At 40.5% G+C, this 21268-nt stretch overlaps 1 protein-coding gene and 1 pseudogene across 2 annotated transcripts in view; both read left to right on the plus strand.

Annotated features, from left to right (window-relative positions):
• NRG1 (neuregulin 1) overlaps nt 1–21268 on the plus strand; it is a 1003358-nt gene that overhangs the window by 16468 nt on the left and 965622 nt on the right. The gene's annotated exons all lie outside the window — the stretch shown is intronic.
• LOC308511490 (large ribosomal subunit protein uL22-like) overlaps nt 10314–21268 on the plus strand; it is a 193614-nt pseudogene continuing 182659 nt past the window's right edge. The window contains exons 1-3 of the transcript in view: nt 10314–10422; nt 17668–17846; nt 18325–18377. The product of the transcript in view is annotated as a large ribosomal subunit protein uL22-like (transcript). The remainder of the gene's footprint in view (nt 10423–17667; nt 17847–18324; nt 18378–21268) is intronic.

The following is a 21268-nucleotide window of genomic DNA, read 5'->3' on the forward strand; positions in this document are numbered from 1 at the left end:
CCTCCCCCCAGCAATCTGTGGGGAATAGACTGGTGGCTTCCTGGGGAGTGTTGAACTGCAGCTTCCTGGCAAAGCTGCACAAATGACTATAATATTTGGCCTTCCCCTTGCTTCTTTCCTGTTATTTATAACTAGTTTAATTACAATGGCATCAATAGGATTTTTTTTTTTAAAAAAAATCATTAACTTGATTAAGTTATAGATAGTCTTACTAAATGTTGCCGAAGGTCACTCTTTTATTAGTGTTTTTCCCCTTGGCTAAAAATTCTTTCCTATGTACCATGCAAGCCACTTTAGTGACAAATTATTGTTCAAATTTTTCTTGACACACCAACTTGAGAACTAACTACTCTCTCTATAGTTGGTACCCAGGTCCTAAGGGAATTTTATGGGTCACATCAATACTTGTGAAGTGACATCTATCAATCTAATGTAGACAAATGTTTGAGTCAAAAGGTCCTTGGACTTTGTATTTGGTTGACACAGAGCTGCCTTTATTTGAAACGATGACTGAGCATTTTAATGCGCACCAGTCAAGAAATGCAGTTATTATTCTGACAGTAACTGAATGCATTTTCCTGCTGCCTATATAAAGTCTTTTTATTGTCTAGTAAGCTGCTGAATTGATGCATTCATTGTTAGTATTTGCATAAGGAGTTTGAACCACCATGGGAAGAATGTTTTTGAATTTCCTGTTTTCATTTGTTTACTTTCTGTGTAATAATAGTTTTTGTGTAAGGATTTTTTTTTTAATCCTGGGTTTTCCTAATTTTAATACAGTGTAAATAAACTAGGAGTCATATTTATGAAAATTGCACCTTATAAATCAAAGGAAATGGGGAAAGGGATGAAAAGAAAATCTTTTAAAACTTAGTCCTCCAGCTTCAGCAGCGGGCGCCTCAGCCCAATTCACCTTGGAGAACCACGGTTGGGTTTTTGGACCTGATGTTTTCTGATCTGGGACAGACCAGTGGTTTGCAAAAATGGTTTGCAGAGTAGAATATGAAGATCCCTGGCCTAGACTCCTGGGGAGGATAATTGTTTGGGTTCAGGGTATGTCCCGAGAATCTGCATTTTTAGAAACCTCTCCAGGTGATTTTGGTGTGCACTTAGGTTTGGGAGCCCTTGGACTCTGTGGCCACTAAGGTTTTCTCAACTAGTCAGAAGATGAATAAGAAAAGAGAGAATTAGAATTTACTGAGTTTCTATTACATGCCGAATATTACATACTTTGCCTCCTTTATTCCTTCACACCATCTTTCGAGTTGTATCATTTTCTTCCAATTTTAACCCAAGATTCAAAAAGGTTTACAGAACTCTAAAGGTCACACAGCTGCTGAGAAGAGGAACCTTTATTTGCATTCAGGTCATTTGATTTGCTCTGTTAGAATCATGACGAGGTTTGGAACAGAGCAGCCTGATAGGATTCTAGTTGCTCCATCCTGAGTGAAGGGTCCTGTGCTCTGTCGTAGTGGATACTCATTGGGAATGGCACACCTTCCTATTTATCATCAAAGAGTGTGCATGCGGGTGATTGCTTATGGGGGACTGAATGTGTTTTGAGAATACTGAAGTCAGATCCACATGGACAAAACTATGTCTTCAACAGTGCAATGAATAAGTCAGGTTGCTGTGTCCAGAGATGACATTGATTCTCTAAAAGGTCTGTGCTAACAAGTTTGTTGTCTGAATGAATAAACACCACACATCAACATTAATATTTTTCCAGGAAGGTAATGAGACATGGTGGGGTCCAGTAGGGGAAGACCTGGAGGCTGGAGTGGACTTAGCACATAGCTTAAGGGTTAGGCCTTGGCTCCTAGACCTACCTGTGTCACTTGTGACCTTGGAAGTGTTGCTCGATGTTTCTAAACTTGATGCAAAATGAGAATAATGTGTCTCTCTGAGTGAGGGGTGAGTGTGGGCTGAGATAAGGATAATGTATGTTAGCACCTAGGCTAAAGTAAGTGCCCTGTTCGTGCTAATTGGAGGGCTCAGGAGTTGTCTCCATGGAGCCCACTAGAGGCAGGGAGGCTGCAGTGGAGCTGGGGACATGGGAGGGAGTAGCACTGGAGGCAGAAATTAAGATGAGTATCACCTGCTTGAGCTCGGTGTCCTCCAGTCCCTGTGAATTCATACTCTCCGAGTCTGTGGTTCAAAGGTCCTTGAACAGAAAGATTAATACAAACACATAAGACAGTTATTTTCCTACCTGTTTATTCTAGGGCCTGGTCACAGGTGGCGGGTGGCCCACGCCTGTTCCTACAGCTCAGGGTGTAAGACAGGACCTACTGCTAGACAGGATGCCCTTCCATCACAGGCGCACTCACACACGTGTGCGCACTCACTTGGCGGGGACAGGGTAGGCACCCCGCTTCACCCAGTGCGCCCAGCTTTGGGGTGTGGGAGGAAACTGGAGTCCCCAGAGAAAACCCACGCAGACGTGGGGAGAGCAGCTCAACTCCACACACCCAGTGGTCCTGGCTGGGAATCAGTTACTTTTCCTCATCAACGTTATCACGACACAATGTTATTGGAGGACCCCATTAGGACTGCAGATCCCTGAGTCCTCTCCAGACCCATTGCTCTCCAGGGCTTCCTGATGCTCTGTGAGGTGTGAGCAGCACTGCTTCAGCAGGCAGCGCCTGAGGGGGTGGTAATGCTGTCTGGGGAGGGTGTTTGGTAGAGAGGAGCATCTGTCCAGGTTCAGCCTGTGCTGGCTCTGCAGTGACAGTTCTTTTTTTTTTTTATCTCCTTTTTATTTATTTATTTTTTTTATTTTTATTTTATTGCTTAAAGTATTACAAAGGGTATTACATATGTGTCTGCAGTGACAGTTCTTTCTGTAGAACTCTGTATGTGGTGGTGGGCAGAAGCAGGTGAGCGAGAGCGAGAGTGAGCGAGCAAGAGAGAAAGAGACTTTTCTAGAAAAAGTTAAGTGATAAATGATGTTAATGTAAAAAGAAAAAAAAAAACCCACATTCAAACTTGTAAAGAATTTTTGTGAGTTTATTTGAGCCATACTGTTGCCGGGAAGCAGAATCTCAATGTATTAAGATAGTGCTCTGGAGAATGGCAGTGTTTTTACCTTGTTTTATACGTTACACTCAAAGGAGGAGACATAAGTGGGTTACTTGAAATCCATTGGTGATAGATTAGGGAGGCAGGAGGAAGCAAAGGGGGTGGGGAACCTCTGGGATTGGATAAAAAGTAAAATGATTGATACATACTTTTACTTAGGTTGGCACAGAATAGTTAACAATGAACAATTAACATGATACCAGTAACAATGAGGAAACTTGTGGTCTCCTTCCTGGCACATAGGAGCATCTGGTTACGATGAGGTCCACAAAAAGGGAAGTTACAAGTTCCCCTGACATTCCACATGTGTGTTATCTTAGATTGAAAAAAGACAGATAGGTTCAGTAAAGATCGAAGTTGATCTTTGTCGGAGAAGATACTGGCTTAGGACATGACTACCCACTTAAAAACCGCTTTTTAATTAAAGATTTTAATGGCAGACCATCCTTTGTGGTTACTTTAGGTCTCTTGAGTTTGCAAGGCTGTCACGCAGGCCTTTCCTGAGTTAGTCAGGTTAGCATGTGGCCTCTTCTTGTCCACAGTGATAACACGTCCTTTCTGGGCTCCAGGACATTGCACCAAGAATGAGCAGCAGTGAAACACTAAGTAAGGATACTCCCTTTCTGATCCTCACACTGAAGCAGTAACAGATTGGAGTAGCTGCCCCCGGGGAGGGGAATTGAAATGATCTCATTCCCAGAATTTCTGAGGGAACCTTGCAGCACAAGATAGCTAAAAATGAAAATCTGCCAGACTCCATTTGCCTCACTGGAGTGCAGAGTGGTCCTCAAATGTTTTGAGCTCAGGGCTTTGGGAAGATTTCTCATTGTGCCGTGTGGTCTGTGGAAGCAGCCTGAGAGCAGAGTTTTTATACTAAGAGTATCTTCTGGGAATTGAGTGAGACGAAAACCAATGTTTTGTAGCTACAAAAAATGGACGTATGCCACTATCTTCTCCCTACCAATGATTTGAGCTTATTCTGTGTACTGCTCTGTGCTAAGCCCTTCCCATTTGTTATCTCACTAAATCCTGATACTAACCCAGAGGTTAACATCATTATACCCATTTTATAGATGAAACAACCTCAAAGCAGGTATGGTATAAATGAATGGAGAAACCAGGATTCAGAACTAAGACAGGCTTTTTAGAAAGTTTCCTTATATACTAAATGCGGGCTTTCTCTACCTGGCTTTTAGGAAAAAAAAATCAAAGGCAACATAGGTGACAACCATGATAATGGAAATAGTAAAAGCCATAGTATTTACTTCTTTCACTCCCTAACTCAACAAGTACTTATTTATCACTTACTACTCCTGATAGGCTACAATTACTGTTCTAGAGATATGGAGAAGTTTGAGGAATTTATAACCCAGTCGTGGAAAAAGGACATATGCATGCTTAGCCAGAGTAGCGACATCATGTCACAGTGTTTAGACATGTGAACTGCTGTGAAGGAGAGGGCACCTCTGCTAGGTATAAAAAAAAATCATGTCTAGGGAGGATATTGATTTAACATGGCACTTTTTGGCTAAATTGGGTTGCGTTTCATATTATATTTGCTGAGGGTGTTGGGAAACATTTGCAGAAGCATGTCGCAGTGTTTGTTGCGAGTTGGAAAATTTATAATAGGGAGAGTCTTATCCATACTAGAAATTTGCCCCTTTTTGGATAACTTCTATATTAACAAACACAGGCCCACGTGCCACTGCAGATGATAAAACTCTCACAAAAGAATATTGCCAAAGAATGGGACAAATATTGGGATGTAAAAATATATCTTAACTCCTTTCCTTGGAAGAAATGTAATTTCTGTTGTAGTAGGAGAAACTAGATTAACACCCTGGGTTAAATTTTGTTATCAGAAAACATACCTTTGTTTTTATTTTAAGGTAAGGTTTTTTTCATATATGGTTGGGTGTCTGTAGTAATATAACCATTTTATATGATATTGTTTGGCCCTCATTCATTCTTTTAAGTTCATGTCTCTTGTCTCATTTATAATTGTTTCTACATTTTTTATTGCTAGCATTTAATAGCGACCACCCATTAAAATGATTGCAGTACCTGAGTATATTATAAATTTATCTGACATGTTATTACTTCTGGATTATAAGCTGGAAAATAATTACAGTTCTTGTTGTAATGCTGTTATTATGATGATTTAATACTTCCCCAGTTTATGCAATTTGGTTCTTTTCTTCATTTGTATGTTTCTTTATTTGCTGAACAGGATATTTTCATAGTTATATTTAAAAGGAGTAAACTCTAGAAGCTGTTTATTTGAGAAATCCTTTTACAATGCTATATTAATTCAGCTCTCAGAAGTTTCTTAGCAAATAAAAGGAAATTCCTGGCCACTCCAGTGGACTGATTGGACTTTTATCTGTCATAATGAAGGTAAATTAGGTTCCTCAGCTTATCAGGGTCTGGTCTGGCCCTAACTGGATTAGTCCCCACCAGAATCTTGGAAGAGGAGTATAGGTAGTGCATTGATTTCTATATTTTTAACCTTATATTTCCGTAGGTCCAGGCGAAGGTAGTTCCTGCAGTGTGAGGGCAAATTAGGTTTACATAACCTACAGTTGGGTCTTTATTTTTCAAACGCTAATGATTATTTGATTCCTGTGTCGTTCATTTCAAATGCATCTGCAAAACTGTGGGTATATAGGAATGAAGCAAATGCTTTTTCAACCAACCCAGCAAACAACCAGCATTTCACTGCATTGTTGATTTACCATATGATTTTATACAAAGTTATTAATTAAATGATATGTCTGACCTTTTCTAAGCAGTGGCCTCTGGGTGTCCACAGTTTTAAATCCTCAACAAAATGTTAAAAGTCAACAAAAATGTCTTCAGCCTAGCACTGTTTACCATCTCCATATTTATAGCCATTAATTCCGTAAGCATGCTTGAGCACTTATTAAGCACCAGGGACACTATGCTACAGGTGCAATACTGTATAAGGACCTTGCCCTTCTGGTGCATATTGGTATTTGACAATCTGTCTGCTCAGCCTTCCTCAGGAAGGACATCTTTTCCTGATGTAGTTTCTGAAATTAGAAGGAAAGGGAGTCATCTTAGGATGTAAACAGAGTTCTACTCTTTGTCTTTTCCTGACCACACAATGGGCCTTAGGACAGTGGTTCTCAACCTTCCTAATGCCGCGACCCTTTAATACAGTTCCTCGTGTGGTGACCCCAAATTTCACTGTTACAAATTGTACATAATTAAAGCATAGTGATTAGTCACAAAAACAATATGTAATTATATATGTGTTTTCCGATGGTCTTAGGCGACCCCTGTGAAAGGGTCATTCGACCCCCAAAGGGGTTGCGACCCACAGGTTGAGAACCGCTGCCTTAGGAGAAGAGGGAGCAACAAGAGAATACCTTCCTAGAGCAAATGACTTTCCAATAAAGGACACAGGCGGGCACTTCCAGAAAAAAGAGGCCATAAAGTTATAGTTGTATCGTTGGTGGGCTGGCCTGGAGGCAGGTAATTTGTAGGCATAAGGGAGGTTTCCAAATTTTCACAAGATCAGAGCTCTAAGTGGCATTTAAGTACTTTTGTTCATAGGTTTAACATTTGAATTATTTTAAATTTTAATATACTGGTTGATATTGTGCAGCTAACTGAAAATGAGCTGTCCTCCAACAAAAGCATTTATCCACATGAATGGAATTGTTATGAAAAGGCTACAGTGGGCTTTAGCCCATGTGGTTTCTGACATTGCTTCAAAAAGACAAAACAAATGTTGAAGCCTTTTCATTTTCAATGTCTATCATTCCACCTGACATCCCTGCATTCCTAGGTTCCACTTTGTCCATTTCTAGCTCACATTTGGTTTACACATGTTTGATTGCTTCAAGGTGCCAGGTCCTGGTGATGCAGTACTAATGCCATGATAACTAAGTTCAGGTCTCCATCTTTTAGGGCCTCGTCTAGCTACCGACTTCTTACATGTCTAAAAGCCCAAGATAAATTCAAGTGAAGGTTCTCCTTATTTAGGCTGTGTCATCATTACTGGTCTGGAATGGACTTATGAGTGTTAGAAACACTTGGAGGTCAGAGAATGAAAACCTACCAATAATTTGTTGTTGGGATGTGGGAAGAGAAAATAAGGGAATTCTTTGGGTCCCTCATCCCACCATCCCCCTTACAAGCTCCTCCCATGTTAGGAGGAACTGGTCATATAATTGATTCAGGTTGTCATACCTTGGGCCATGTCTCAGTTTGGGCCTTCTTTCCCAGCCTATGGTCAAGTATGGAAGAGCTTGTGTTTGCAGGGATGGCTCCACACACTCCTTGCCTGCTATGCATATAGCAGCCAAGCCCTTGCCTTCCCCACTCATGGTGTGGATGGGATGCCGGGCAGTGCTAAGGGGTCTGTGTCAGTGCTGCATGAGGCTGGTTTGTGAGAGCGGCTGTTGGTCCACTTCACAGACCCAGGGTAGATTGGATTGGAGAAAGTAGGAACCTCCATCAGTCTTTGTGGCTGAGCTTTGTACCCACGCCCTGTTTATCAAGGGGTTTCTGCTTTGAAAGTAGGCAGGTATTTAAAACCTGTCCAACTATTTATAAAAATGATGCAGGTTATTCTGTGTTTACTAGTATTTCACTCAACAGGGAAATCCAGAGAGGAGGGTAGGTGAGGGGTAAGAATCAGGATCAATGCTTTTTACTCCCCCTTACCCCCCCACCATGCCCCATTCAAGACCAGCACAGTCCAAGAGGGTCAAGTACTATAACCTTTACAGTTTGTTTGGTGCCCATTAGCTGCAGATGATGGTGTGTATGTGCTTATTTTCCCTGTTCAGTTATAGGTGGGAGATTGGAGGTCACACTTATTTGGATCTCTGACAGCACCTACATAAAGCATGACATTTTTTCAACTATGAAAGGTTTTTATGTAACATCTTATTGATTGAAGATGGCACCTTTCACGAGGCAGAGGGCAGGGTTGTGTCCTATTATTGAGCAGGCCTGTAGGTTGTATCACACTTTTGAGTAGGTGATAAACTCACAGTACTGGTCTGCTTCCTCTGATGGGTAATTTTCTTCTCCCATTTTCCTATTCTTTTCTATTTTGTTGGGATTGGAAATCAGGGGAGGAGGGTGTTGCAGGTTGAGATGATGGGGAAAAATAGAAAGCAGAGAGAGTAGGTTGATGTACTTGACTTTATTTCATTCATAGCTCTAGGTCTGAGTAGGAGCATGCAGCCTTTCTCTATGAAATAATTAGTAAGATTCTCTGGTTGATCAGCTGAGAGAACAGAGAGACAGGGAGAAATGTTTACTCTTATGCAATGTGGTAGATAGTTGTCCTTTTTGACTGTTCAGTACCTAACTTCTTCCTAACCACCCCCTTTACTCATAGTCTCCTTCCTTCCTTCTTCCACTGAGAGAAGCAGACACCAGTAATTTCCCTGCAGTCAAGACTTCCCACCATTGGGCATTCCCCTTAAAGGAAGACACAGCCAATTAACTAATTATGGTTTTCTACTCCAAAAGTGGTTGGGCATCTTTGACAAAGAGATTATTTAAATGAGTAGTGGAGGGATGAACTGGGTATAGGGAAGCAGAGAGTGGGGAAAGGCCCCAGACTCTGCTTGGGAAAATGTGAGGGAGAGAAAGCAGAATTGATAAGGAAAAGTTGCTAAGAAGATGATGGGGAGTTATTCAGAGCCAGGATTGTTCTAGCAGTTCTTTAAAATTTCTTTTTGCAAGAGTTTTCATTATCTGCTTCTGTAAATTTCCCCCTTTAAACCCTAAAGCATTAGTTAGTAATGTTATATTTTAATTCAAGTTAACAGTATAATGGGAAAAAATTGTTTTTACTCGATTCTGTGTGCCACGTGGAGACACTCCAAAGGGGGATTGCAACCGTGTGGAGAGGGGCATGGTGGTCCATCCGCAAAATAAAGTATGGCAATTGCTAACTTCTTCAGGAGAGGAAAAAAGAACAAGCCACAACCAAGTAGCAAAACTTAACTGATTGTGAGTTGATTAAGGCCCCAGACTCTGCTTGGGACTGTGGTGGATGAAGAGATATAGAAAGCAGGGTCAATGACAGATGGGCTTACATCTCAGTGTGAAGGTATCTGGGCCTTGGAAAGAGCTACCCTACAGCATCATTTTTGCAAAATGTCAAAGGAGCATGTTACAGATAAATGACAAATATTCAGAGGAGGGAGAGCTCATTTCCACCTGGAAGGGTCAGAAGAACCATTTCTGAGTGGGGCTAGGCTGGCGGTAGACCTTAAATCAGGGGTGGGCAAACTTTTTGACTCGAGGGCCACAATGGGTTCTTAAACTGGACCGGAGGGCCAGAACAAAAGCATGGATGGAGTGTTTGTGTGAACTAATATAAATTCAAAGTAAACATCATTACATAAAAGGGTACGGTCTTTTTTTTTTTTTTAGTTTTATTCATTTCAAATGGGCCGGATCCGGCCCGCGGGCCGTAGTTTGCCCACGGCTGCCTTAAATGGTGGATGTTGTAAAAGAAAACCCAGAGCTGGACAGTAATTAAACAGTAAAAGGAAATTTTATCCAGGACAATTGCAACAGGGAGAGGAGACCTCAGTATAGAGCCAGGAGATCAATTTTGAATATGGCATGAGCAAGTGGGGCTTGGAGCCAAGGAGCAGGATTGGGGGCACTGAGGAAATATCAGGGGTGAGGATGGGGGAGTTCTGCTATCTTGACCTAACAGAATTCTTGCTGAAGTCAGGCTGGGCTAATCACATATCACCGTGTGTGTGTGTGTGTGTGTGTGTGTGTACGCAGAATGGGGGCGGGGGGAAGAAGGGGTGGTGGAGGATGAGGAACCTGATCAGATATTGGGGAGACCAGGGTGTTGGTTAAAATGACTTAGCAAGGGTCTTACTAAAGCTGGATTTTTACAAAGAACTTCACAGATGGACCTAGAAGAAAGCCCAGGAGCCTGCCTAAAGTTTGGTCAAGCAAAGACTCTTCTTAGGTGGGATTGAGGGAGGAACAGACTCAAGTGGTTGACACTGGGCTGGGCACAGTGGTACTGATCCTTCCAACAGTTCTGGGAAAAAAGCTCTATTACTCCCATTTTATAATAAGAAAACACAGGCTTAGAAAGTATAAATATGTGACCTACCCTTCCGTACCTTCTGTTTATGGTAAAAGCCAGAGCTGGATTTTAAACCCAGGGCCTCTTCCAGTACCAGCTTGCCTGCAGGACATTTTCTACAAAGATGTGGTTTGGGAGCAAGAAAGTGAACATTGTGCACCAGGATGGAAACCAGATCATCTTGGTGAAGATGCAGAGTCATTTTGGAAGAAGTGGGTGGCGAGTTCGGCAAGGTGGGCTGGGGCAGGTGGCAGTGGGTCAGGGCAGAGGCTGTGCATCTCACACAAGAAGGGAACCACTGAAGGAGCCCAGTCAGAGGGTCAGCCAGGCTGTATTTAGATGGCTCTCAGAGAGAGGGCCTGTGGAAGAAATGACTTTGTGGACATGGCAAAACGTTTATTTTATTGGCAGCATTTCCAATTTACTTTTAGTTTCGACCTGCATCTGAAAATCAATTATTAATATAGTCGATCTTTATTAAATCTTTCCAGTTATCAATATAGAAAAGCACAGGCTTTAAACAAACACACAACCTTTTTAATTCTCCTGATGGTGTTTTGCTGTATTGCCTTCATCCTGGATGCTTTAATGAAGTGGCGTGACATGACCCAGGGCTTCCATCTGCTGAATTTTGCTAATTTGCTCCATTTTGAAATGGGTTTCTTGGGCTGCAGGCACAGCAGCCAAGTATGAACACCTCGAGTGGCACCTCGGGCCCCCAGGATAATTCTCTGAACTTCTCTTTGCCATTTGGGAACACAGCCACATTGTTTGCAATTGAAATATAGTTTTTAAGCGCGCCTCCTCCTGTGTTTTTATAGGAAGAGAGCCTCTTCTCCTAGTAAACAAAACACCGCTGATTGAACAGAGGGCTCTTTGAAAGGGCTTTAATTACTATATTAATTACGAATTTCAGGACACACCAGGCCCAGTAGCAGCAAGCTATTGGGCAGATTCCTGGGCTACTTTAAAGAAAATGTTAAAGCCTTTTGGATAGAAGAGGCCAGGTTGGCATGTGGAGGGCACTACTTTCCTTCAGGCTGTGAGCTTTGCATGTTCCAAAAAGCCCCTTCCCTCTGTAATTTGCATTTCCTGGGAGTCTAAGGATTCTCTGCTCCAAGGCCTTTATGCTTCCTACCTTGATGTGGACCAGAGGCAAGTGGGGAGGGGATCTCAATTGTGAAGGTTAGAACTTCTCTGAAAAGTAGGTGGCTGGGAAGAAAGAAATACACTCAGGATAGTCCTTTCGGAAGGTAATCTTTGAAATGATCATTTTTTATTCTGAAGGAGAAAATAGGGCAAGTGAATTTTTTCCCTGTCAGAACTCCTCCTGAAGGGTTTCCTTCACATCCAGTTTCTGGTGGTTGGCTTCTGGGCAAATTACCACAATGTGAGTGCAGGTTTGGGAACCACTGGGAGGTTTTATTAGTCCATTTTTATGGCATTTAACCTGGTCTCTTTCCTAAGGAAAAGAACTGATTAAATGTGGGGGTGACTAGGTGGAATTGAATTCCGTGCCTCAGTAATGCATTCAGAATGGTGTCTTGCTTCTAACATGTTTTCGATGGGAAATTCTCATACGTATCCTTTTTGGCAGGACTAGGGCTGGCGGCCATCATGTCTTCCTGACTTACAGTACTTTAGCGCTTACTATGTGTCCGATGTGCCTCCAGAACGTTGAATGTAGATCCTCACAACAAACCTGCCAGGTTTGGGGCTATCAATAACTCTATTTGGCACAGGAAGAAACTGATCCTGAGAGTTCATGATGGAGAGAGCAGGCTGTGTGGCTCCAGTGTCAATTTATTCTAACCCAGGACGTACGTTAGAAGACATTCATCTCACTTAATGTCACCTTGAATATTTATTGCCAGCTGATGATTGTTATTATCTCACCCCTTTACTATCTACCTATTTATCTCTGTACCTATCTATGTACCTAGCTACCTATCCAACACATTGTATTGAACAGTGTTCTGGAAACAAGATTAGGCATGATAATATGAGAAAACTCCCCATCAGGACATCGAGGAGCTCCTAAGCTAGTATGGAGGCCAGATAAGCAAATAGGGTGCTAGAGGGTGAACCATCAGTCCTGGGCTTGGGAGGGCTCACTCATCACTTTATTATTTTAACAAAGTATAGTGCCAGTATATGCCAAGCACTGTAGACAAGTAGGAGACACTCCTCATCTTTGACAGTTGCAGTCTAGTTAGAGGAGATGGACAAGTAAACAGCACATTGCTGTTTGGTGTGATAAATGCCGTAGCTATGCCCAAGTGTCAACAGGGGTAAGAGCATTTGTAAATGTATAAGGCACAGGTCCAAGAGAGGTAATGGGCTGTTCAGGGAGCTGACTGCTAATTTAGTGTGACTGGAGAGTAGGGTATAGATGGAGAAGAAGAAAGAGGTGAGGCTGGAGAGGTGGTCAGAAGGGCTGAGAGTCAAGGGCATTGCTTGACTCTAGGGATCCTAGACCTCTCAAGACAATGAGAATGCTTTGTGCCCAGCACTACGCTCTCGGGTCTCTTTAATTGCAAAGTAGGAAAGTGGAACTGCAGAGTAACCTAAAATCAAGCAGTGATAGGATACTGCAAATTTCAGAAGATTGGAAACCACTGCTGTTATTTATAGCTTGTAGCTATTTTCTTACCAGAGACAGACTGAAGGAGAGGAATCCGTATCCTGTGTCTGGTGCGGTGTTGGTTCAGCAACAAAGATGTTAGAAAAGAAAGAAGGAGGGGCTTAAAAATGAACGCCTTTTCAATTAATTTTTTATTCTCCAATTGCGAGAACAATCACATTTCAAGGTCATAATATGGGGCAATGAGACTTACAGAGATAATTCATGGTGGATCTTTGAAATTTCAATATAAGAAAGTAATGAGAACATTTCAAAGCAACCAGATTTTATACTTTTCAGAATTAAAAAGGAATTGAGTGGAATTGGATAATGGGAATTGGATAATAAGAGTGGAACCTGTTATCCTTGGATCATTGGTTTAGCTAGATCCCAGACTGGCAGTAACTAAAAGTTATTTCAATTTTATGTTTGCTCAATGGCTAAAATGAAGTGGGTTAATAAATGCAATTTTTCTTTTTTTTTTTTTTGTGGAGGAATGCCCCAGTCACAGAAATCCCTAAGCTAACTGGTCTTCTTTATATCTCCCCAGACATTTCCCCAGGATGAATAGCCAGGGAGAGAGGCACCTCTGTCTTAGATTGCCTTCTCACTGATTCAGAATGGACAGTGCACCAAGAGTACGATTTAGAAGCACGAGTCTAATTTTAGTTTATTGTGAAGTTCAATGGATCAGAAAGCACTGAGTCCCCAACCAGAAATAGATGATCAGAAAAATTTAGGCTGGATATTTGGAACGAAGGGCTGGAAAAAGGTATGATAAGGTGTGGAGGCATATATATCTGAAGTCCTTTTATCTTTTGCCTCAGTGCTTCTATAGTAGGTATGGACCGTAATCTATTGTGAAAACTATTTGTTTTATACAACTTTATATACACGATCCCTGATATAATGTGTGGTTCATGGAAGGAGTTCAGTAATTGTTACTGAATGAATGAATGAATGAGTGATGTCATCAGCATGAAACAGTTTGGCTGTACCATGTATAACAAAGCTACTATAGGAATGAGGAATCTTAGCGTAACATGTGCATTACAGAAAGGGAAATTTTAGGTATCAAATAGCTTTAGACTTAGGGAATTCAGGACTAAGACATTGCATGCAGTTCATTTTTATTTTTTTCTACCATTGCCCTAAGCCAGCCTTCAGCTTTTTCTCTTAAAGTTCTATGGGTCATTGAAAAAAAATTCCATGTTATTTTTAGGACAGAAATATCTTAAAAAGAATCCACTCAGCATCGAGTCCTTCCTACTCACTGAGGGTACATTGCTTTAACTCCTTTTCCTAGCCATTCATTCATTCATTCATTCATTTATTTATTTATTTAATTTTTATTATTTATTTATTTATTTATTTATTTATTTATTTATATTTACTAGCCCATTCTAACAAATCCCTGTTCTCTTGAACTCCTAAGCTGCAGGTCTTTTCACTCTTTTTACACTGTCCAAACCAGACTTTATCTCTTCATTAGTGAATCTTGCATTGCCTCATTATAAAATACTTATTTAATCTATTACAATATATGTATAACTGAAATCAGGAAGATAGCAAAAGGTGATAAATAGGAAATGTTCCGCTGAACAAGCTTGGAACTGCCATTCCATTTCATAGAAGATGTGGCTTCTGGCAGAGATAGGCCGATCAGGAGATTCTTAAGTGTGGGTTTCATGAGTGTCCACCAAGCTCGATCCAGGTTCCTCTTGTCACTTGGTATTCAGTTAGAATCTCCTGTTCCTGACAGGTGGTGGTAGCAGGGTGGGGAAGGGGAACAGTGAGGACATTCACAAAAATCAGGAGGACCAGGGTCTTAAATTCCTTTCATTCTAACTTGAATTTTGAAAGGTATTTGCTACTGTAACACTTTCCTTTGAGCTTTTTATATGACTTCCTGGGGATAAAGAATGTTATGGAGGCTCACTAAATTCTATTGCAACAAGAAGAGATGACAGGCTACTAGGGAATAATATGAGATCAAAAACCTTCTTGTCTTTTTTAAATGTGTGTTTCCACATACATGCTATTGTCCCCTTGCCTCCCCTCCGCCATCCCCCCCCCCCCAAAAAAAAAAGAAAAAGAAAGAATCAGGTGGGGAAAGTGGACTTTGAAGATTCTGGCAGTCTTACCAGGAAAAGAGAATCATTATGAGCAAGACCATTTCAGCAGCAATTTGTTAAACAGATTTTGTTTCTAAAGGACATTAGAAACTAAACCACTTCACTCTTAATTTCACTATTAATTTACTTAATTAATCTGCTCTCCCCCATGCAGGGCAGAAGCAAACACAAGTCAAGCTTTTGTTCTAACTAGTATAGACTTCAAATTAGTGACGTTTTGCTGATGTAAACAAGATGTTTTATGAAAAATTCTTAGAACGCAGTGATTGCATCATGAGAGGAGCAAAGGGGACAAACAAGCTGCTGACATACTTGTGGAAGAGAAGCAAGATTTTCATGAGATGGAGGAGTTATCAGCCCACCATTTATTTTACCAGAGGATAAAAATGGTGTCAGCAGCCAAGAGCTGTGTACCAGAATATACCTTCCTGATTTGAGGAACAGTTCTCGACAGCAGAAAATAGAGTTGTTCTCAAGACATATGTTAGGTCTCTCACAATCTATCAGAAATAAGAAAAAGATAGCTGTATAGAGATGAGAGAGAGGAAGAAAGAAAAAAAGATTTGAGATTGACTGTCAAAATGTTGCATACACGAAGGTATTGGATGTCACTATTATAAGAGGTCTTACTGTAATTACATTTCCTATTTGGATTTACTTGTCCTAACATCTTTCCAGTTGTCAGTTTGGCAACTATCTCCTATCTAGGTGTTTTTTCTCCCTTGTTCATTATCAGCACAGCATCATTCACCACAGTTCAGTAGGGTAGTACTGGGAATGTTTCCTACCTCGGCAAGCCCAATAGATCATTGATGTTGGCAGATTTTCTTTTTTCTGTTTCTACCATAAGAAAATGTCAGACACCAGCCGAGTAGTAGTAGACAGGCCATTAGATCAATATTCCAAGGTCGAGAGAGTTCCAATATTGGCTTACATTATTTTCCCCATTTTTAAAAAATGACAAAATCGTTCAACAAAGATGGAATGCAGGTAATTTTACTGAAGCTGTGAGTGGGATAAAGGCTACGGGCAAAAGATTTCTGTGAAGCAACAATCTGGACTGGTCAAAGCATTTGGATTTCTAAGTTTCTGTATAGGAGCTGTACTTGCTATATGATTTAGGACCCGCACACAGGAGATTTGAAGCTGGATTAATGTAAAATTATGATTGTAGCATTAGCGATGCTTCTTCAGAGCAAATGATGACTTGATTTTTTTTTTTTTTGTCAAACAAATATGTGCTTTCTCAAGGAATGTAGGTTTGGGGAAATAGTGCAATAATTAAACTGAAATACCAGCAAGTAAAAATAATTTAAGTATTATGATGACTCATTTAGTTGGCACCTTTAGGTAATGAGGTGTTCTGGATTAATTTTCCTGAGAGCAGAACCATATCTCTTTAAGTGACTGAGCATTTTATCTTCATCAATCTTTGAAGAAAATATTTCCAAGGTACATTATATGTTCCCTCATGTCTGTAAATATGCTTGACAATTTATAAGACTCGAGTTTTTTAAGAGCTTAAAGAAATATTTGGGGATCTTGGAAAAGAATGTTACCTCATGGTTCTACATGGTCTTATCTACACTATATGAGGTTTGGATTAGATGGTGATCAAGGTTCCTTCTATCCCTAATATTCTCTAAAAATGGATCTCTTTTGTTTCAAACTTCAGTGTCCACGAGAATCAACTGGGGTGCGTGTTAAAAATGCTGATACTCAGGCATCATTCCTAGAGGTTCTAGAGTGAGGTCGAGAATCTGTATCATAAATAAGCAGCACAGCTTTTCTGATGCCCTCATTTTGAGAAACACTGTTGATCTTTCCGCCTCCTATAAAGATGCCATTGTCCCGTTGGCCTCACGGTCTGGGAAAAGTCACTGCTGGCCTGCCTCAGTGGTATTCTGTTTGAGGGGCTGATCAGCCCCTGATGGATGTGCTTTGATAGTCTTTGCTTCTGATCCTTTCTTCCCTACTGTCACTTTGGTAATGTTAGCTGCTGAGGGAAACCTAATCAAGCTTCTTAAACCAGGTGCCCTGTATTTGTACATAAAATAAGTCATGAAGTTCTAATCTCAGTCCTGGGTAGGGGCGAGGGGAGGACTTCCCATTTTTTCTTGTAGTCTAAAGTACATACACTCAGGAATGGCCATCTTATTCCCTGTTGGGGGGTGTTTTAGTCCTTTGTCATGCTCCTTGTCCTAAGAGTCAAGCTTCCTATGATATAAAAGCTCCAAGTAAAAATCAGGCACTCCCAGAGCAGGACTTGATAACATTTCCCCAAGTGTGAACTCAGTGCAAAAAAAAAAAAAATCTAGAACTAAAAGAGAATATATACTGTGGATATATTCTATATTCACTTTTTAGGGTTTATTTCCTTCTTAAGCCTCTATTTCTGGCTACAATGTGAAATGTTTTATTTCCTGGTAAAGGGATTCTAGGTAGTGGATGTTAGGTAGGGAAGATTTGTGGGACAAATGACACATTATTGTATACCTATCATAACATTTAACTTGTTATAGCACAAGTTAAAATGACACACTACTGTATACCTATCTTAACATTTCATAGTGAGATTTGTAGTCAGAGCTATCCATGACTTCTTTTAAACATGTCTTCAATTTTTAGGCTGTTTTAATGAGATATCATTCACATACCATAAAATTCACCCTTTTAAAGTATACAATTCAGTGAGTAAAGTACAATTTGTGAATTTATAGGGTTGTGTACAATTACCACATCTCCTAATTTTGCAACATTTCCACCCTCCTCCCAAAAGAAATCTGGTGCCAGTTCGCAGTCACTTCTGTTCCCACCTCCAGACCCACTCACCAAGAATTCACTTCTTATGTCTGTAGAGTTGCCTATTATCGACATGTCACATACATGGGGTCATACAGTATGTGGTCTTTTGAATCTGGCTTCTTTCACTTTCTGTTTTTGAGTTTCAGCCACATTGTAGCATGTATCATATTGCCAAAGAATATCCTATGGTATGGATGTACTGTTTTATTTATCTATTCACCAGTCAATTGGACATTGGATTGCTTCCACTTTTTGGCTATTATGGCTAATGTATACACGAAGTTTTAATTTCATTGGGTAAGTTACCTAGCAGTAGAGTTGCTGGGTCATCTGGTGAACCGATGTTTCAAAGTGGCAGTTTCAAATATTGCAGTTCTACCAGCAATGAGGGTTCTAGTTTCTCCACATCCTTGCCAGCACTAGTTAGTATTGGATAAAGCCCCTTACTGGACATATGATTTTCAAATATTTTCTCCTAGCACATGGCTTGTTTTTTACTTTTAAAGTGATGTATTTTGAAATGCAATGTTTTTCATTTTGATGAAGCCCGATTAATTTTTTTTCTTTTATAGTGTACTTTTGGAGTGTCTAAGAAGTTTTTGCCTAACCCAATATCTGTGGCTTTGTGAGGCTTACCTAAAATGTTGTAGGTTTGGTTTAGTGTGGAATGACCAGTGATACCTAGTACACAGTGCCTTGTTTAAACAGATTAAAGGTTAGTTTTCAAGTTTGTGACCTGGACCTGAACTTCAATGAAAACCTGCCAAGAATTACCCTCAAGTCTTGAGGATAACCAAAGCCATGCCATCACACCATGCCATGTCCTTCTTAGCATTCTTTCCTCATCGTGGCCTCTGCCATCAGCCGATGAAGGAGAATGTAGGTGTTTACCTTGTTGCATTGGGAGGTAGCACACTCCCATCCTTAGTCTAGTTTCAGAGCCTTGTGTGCAGGACCCTTCCCTGACGCTCCATAGCTGTAGGAACACAGCCCTTATTTTTTACAGGTTTCACAGGGAGATGTCAGGACAGTAGCTCACAATCAGACAAGTCTCCACTAAAAGAAAAAAAATACTACCTTAGAGTTTTGTCAAGAGAACAAGCTGGTTGCAGCCTCTGTAGGCAGAGATCAGGCCTCACTGAGGAGCGGATTGACTTGACACTTGTCCTCTCAGTGCTGTTTCTATCCCCTTTGTCTAAAACACTAAACAGCATATATTCACTTTTCTAGATTTTTTTTTTTTGCACCGAGTTCACACTTGGGGAAATGTTATCAAGTCCTGCTCTGGGAGTGCCTGATTTTTACTTGGAGCTTTTATATCATAAACAAATAAAATGCACATCTAGTAACAGCTTGTATAAAATGTATTATTCCCCAAAGTAGTAATAGCAATCCTTACAAGTTAAAAAAAAAGTCTAATAGTTGGCTCTATGCTTTCACAAATATGATCACATTTGATCCTCACATTGCTGTGAAGAAATATTCCTTTCTTAAAGGTGAAGAACATGACTCATCAGAACTCATTTATTTCCAAATATAGGACTTCTGAAACCAAATTTGATGCCTTTTATATAGCACCATGCTTCCTCTCCAAAGTAATAAAAGAGAATTTTTATAGTTTTAAGAAAATTAGATATGCCATATTATGTTAGACCTATGGCTAATTTATGAACAAGCTTTTGCATGTTGAATGAAACCTATAGAAAATGATATATTCTATATTCCCTTTTTAGGGTTTATTTCCTTCTTAAGCCTCTATTTCTGGCTACAATGTGAAATGTTTTATTTCCTGGTAAAGGAATTCTAGGTGGTGGATGTTAGGTAGGGAAGATTTGTGGTGGCAGCTAGAGTAGGGAGTTCCTGAACGTGGAAACATCCTTTAGCCACTAAATTTACACAGTGCTCAAGGCTGGTCTGAATAGTATTAGGCTGTTTGAAGTCCCAGGAGGACATTAAAAAAATCCTCACTGGAGGGGATATATGTGTGTGTATATATATATATATATATATATATATATATATATATATATATATATAATATATATTTTATTGATTTTTTACAGAGAGGAAGAGAGAGGGATAGAGAGTCAGAAACATTGATAAGAGAGAAACATTGATCAACTGCCTGTTGCATACCTCCCACTGGGATGTGCCCGCAACCAAGGTACGTGCCCTTGACCGGAATCAAACCCGGGACCCTTCAGTCCATAGCCCGATGCTCTATCCACTGAGCCAAACCGGTCAGGGATATATATATATATATATATATATATATATATATATATATATATATATATATATATTTTAATTGATTTGAGAGAGAGAGAAGTGTGATGGGGATGGGATGTGGGGGAGAGAGAGAGAGAGAGAGAGAGAGAGAGAGAGAGAGAGAAGGAAAATAGAGAGGATAGAAACATCTATCTGTTAGGCGCCTTGACTGGGATTCAGTCTGCAAACTAAGTATGTGCCCTGACCAGGAATTGAACCCGCAGCCTTTTGGTGTATGGGATGATGCTCCAACCAAGTCACCCAGCTAGGGCCCAAGAAGACTTTTTGCTTTCCAAGGGAGCAAAAGGCCCAAGTGTATTTCCATGTGATTTTAGCTTGACCGCTATTACTGGATGCTTCATTCCCCCCCCTCCCCCCCAAGCCCTTAATTCCATCTTTCCATACCAACATTTACCCCTTTTATCATTTGGCTTAGGACAGTTGTTATTAAAGTGTGGTCCCTTGAGCAGCAGCAGCATCGTGTTTGAAATATAAACACGAAATCTACTTACACAGAATCTCTGGGGCTTGGGCCCAGCCATCTGTGTTTGACACGCCTTCTGGGATGGTGATGCATGTTCCAATCTGAGAACCATTGGCGCAGGAGTTCAAAGTAAGGACTCTGGGGTCAGTTGCCAAGTTTCAAATTTTAACTCTCCCATTTAGTAGCTACTATAACTGCCACACACTGACCTAAATGATCTTTGGGGAAGTTACTTCCCACGCTAAGCTTTAATTGTCTAGTGTGTAAATGTGTGGGCTAAAATGGTAATTACTTCTGTAGGAAGTTGCGAAGACTAAACAAAGTAATGCGTGTACAGTGCATTACACGGCCCGGCATACCTGAAGGGGAGCTGTCATGGTTGATGGCTCTGAGTCTCATCATTACCCAGTCTGTGCTGGGTAACCCTCCATCACTTATCCCTGGCAGCTGGAAATTTCACTACTTATTTCTAAACCCGACATTTGCTGGGTGTTCCATTTTCAATAATATGAAAATGAAAGTAGTTTTCACACTAAAATCCCTAGATGAACTATAATTGAAATTTTGCTTTTGCCTTCTTTTGTTTTTTGCCAACAAGGCAGTTTCCTATCTGGGGAGAATACCTCTTTGATAATAATTTAAAGCCTTTGTTTTAGAATGTTGGTCTAAGACATTTTGAAAGTCTAAGTAAACATTGTTTCTTGCCTCAATTTATTTACCACTTCAAAGATTTCAGGTGTTTTATATCTATATCTATTTATAGA

This window comes from Myotis nattereri (genome assembly GCF_964212035.1).
Source record: "Myotis nattereri genome assembly, chromosome: 2".
NCBI lineage: Eukaryota > Metazoa > Chordata > Mammalia > Chiroptera > Vespertilionidae > Myotis > Myotis nattereri.